Below are 2384 nucleotides of genomic sequence, written 5' to 3'. Positions count from 1 at the left end.
GGAAAATTTTCGGTTAAATCAGGATATCAGGTAGAACGTATCTACCCAGATAGAGATAGACCACCGTTACTGATTGGTCCTACAGTGGATGTTTTAAAGGCTCACTGCTGGAAAATACGGTGCCCACCGAAATTAAAACATTTTCTATGGCAATTAATGACAGGATGCATTGCAGTGCGGAAGAATTTACAAGCAAGGGGGATTAAAGGAGATATATGTTGTGTAAGATGTGGAGCTGTGGAGGAATCGATAAATCATGTTTTTTTTTAATGTCCGCCAGCTCTTCAGGTTTGGGCTCTTTCGAAGATACCATCAAATCCAACTATTTTTCCAACAAATTCCCTCTTTACAAACATGGATTATCTATTCTGGAGAATTCTCCCGTCGATGGAAGATCATCAGTTTGCATGGATACTTTGGTACATTTGGAAAGCTAGGAATAATAAAGTTTTTAGTAATTTGGATATGGACCCTATGGATACGCTTAAACTGGCTGAAACAGAATCGATACTGTGGGCGGAAGCACAAATAGCAATCGATCAGAGGATGATAACATCAATAATAGATCCGATATTACCGTCGATACCAGGTAGATGGTGTTTTACAGATGGCTCATGGAAAGAGGGTGTTAGTTTCTCAGGACAAGGTTGGCTTAGTACTTTGGAAGGGTTTGATGGTTTGTTGGGGGCGAGAAATGTCAGGGCTAGTCTTTCGCCTCTTCATGCGGAAATAGAAGCGTTACTCTGGGCAATGGAATGCATGAGGAATTTACGTCAATTTCAGGTTACGTTTGCAACGGATTGTTCTCAATTGGTGAAGATGGTTTCGGAACCAGAAGAATGGCCAGCTTTTGCAAATTATTTAGAAGACATCACGATCCTGAAAGAGAGCTTCATAAGAGCAGACATTATCTATGTACCACGGACGCAAAATTCAAAGGCGGATAGTCTGGCACGCAGTGCTAGGAAGCAATCGTCTTTTGTCGTTCACATGGATTCAGCTCACCCGGTTTGGTTCACAGAGTCAACATGAGTCTGTAATGCTGATGACAAAAAAAAAAAAAAAATTAATCAATAGACACTACAAGAAAACATGCCGAATTCCGACGGTGGTTCTGACGGACATCAATGTCGTCGGACGTTTGTGACCCGTCGGAATTCCGTCGGTATTGTCCAATCTCAAACGGCTATACAACGGTCATATATATTTGTCGGCAACGGTCACATGGTTCGTCGGAAATTCGTCGGAATATTCCGACGGAATACCGACGACTGTACTGTTAATCGGAATGTCGTCGGAAGTTCGTCGGTATATTCCGACAAATTTCCGACGACATTCCGATTGACAGTACAGCCGTCGGAATTCCGTCGGAATTTTCCGACGAATTTCCGACGAACCATGTGACCGTTGCCGACAAATATATATGACCGTTATATAGCCGTTTGAGATTGGACAATACCGACGGAATTCCAACGGACTGCTTTACATCTGTCGGAATTTCGTCGGAAAGTCATCGGAGGGCCGTAAGCAATTTCCTATAAATACAACCCCTCCTCATTCAACTCATTCACACTTCATTCTCTCTTCATTTTCTTTAGTCATAACAATTCCGTGAAAATCATGTCTTCAGAAGATAATTATCGTTCGTGGATGAATAAACCTCATTTGGATCCGAACACCAATTTGCTTACGGAAGAATACGTTCAAGGGATTGGAGAATTCATGAGGCTTGTTCAACAGCAACCGGATGCAAAAAGTGGTATGTTAAGATGTCCCTGCTCTTCTTGCAATAATAATAAGGTTATAAAAGAATTTGATGTTTGGACTCATTTGTATATGAAAGGGTTTTCACGTAATTATAAAGTTTGGTACCTTCATGGGGAAACTGGTTATGAATATGGTAGTACTAGCGAACCTCAGCCTGTTAGTGAACCTCAGCCTGATATTAGGTTAGAAGAATCTAGAACAGATATAGATTATGGTGTAGGTACTGAGCAGATGGTACATGATCATTATAGAGGGGAAGAACCAAACCCCGAGTCTAGGAGATTTTTTGACATGTTGGATGCAGGAAAACAACCTTTGTATCAAAATTGTAGAGATGGTCATTCAGTCTTATCATCTGCAACTAGATTAATGGGTATTAAGACAGACTATAATTTGGCTGAAGAATGTATGGATGCGATTACTGATTTTGTCAAAGGTATTCTACCTGAGGATAACCTTGCACCGGGTTCATACTACGAGGTTCAGAAACTTGTTGCAGGTCTTCAACTACCGTATGAAGTGATAGATGTATGTATTGACAACTGCATGATCTACTAGAGAGCGGATGAGACACGGAATATATGCAAATTTTGTGGGAAACCTCGTTATCAGGACAC

This window comes from Brassica oleracea, chromosome C2, assembly GCF_000695525.1.
Source record: "Brassica oleracea var. oleracea cultivar TO1000 chromosome C2, BOL, whole genome shotgun sequence".
NCBI lineage: Eukaryota > Viridiplantae > Streptophyta > Magnoliopsida > Brassicales > Brassicaceae > Brassica > Brassica oleracea.
The sequence above is the reverse complement of the archived record's forward strand: the minus strand, read 5'-3'. Positions refer to the sequence as shown.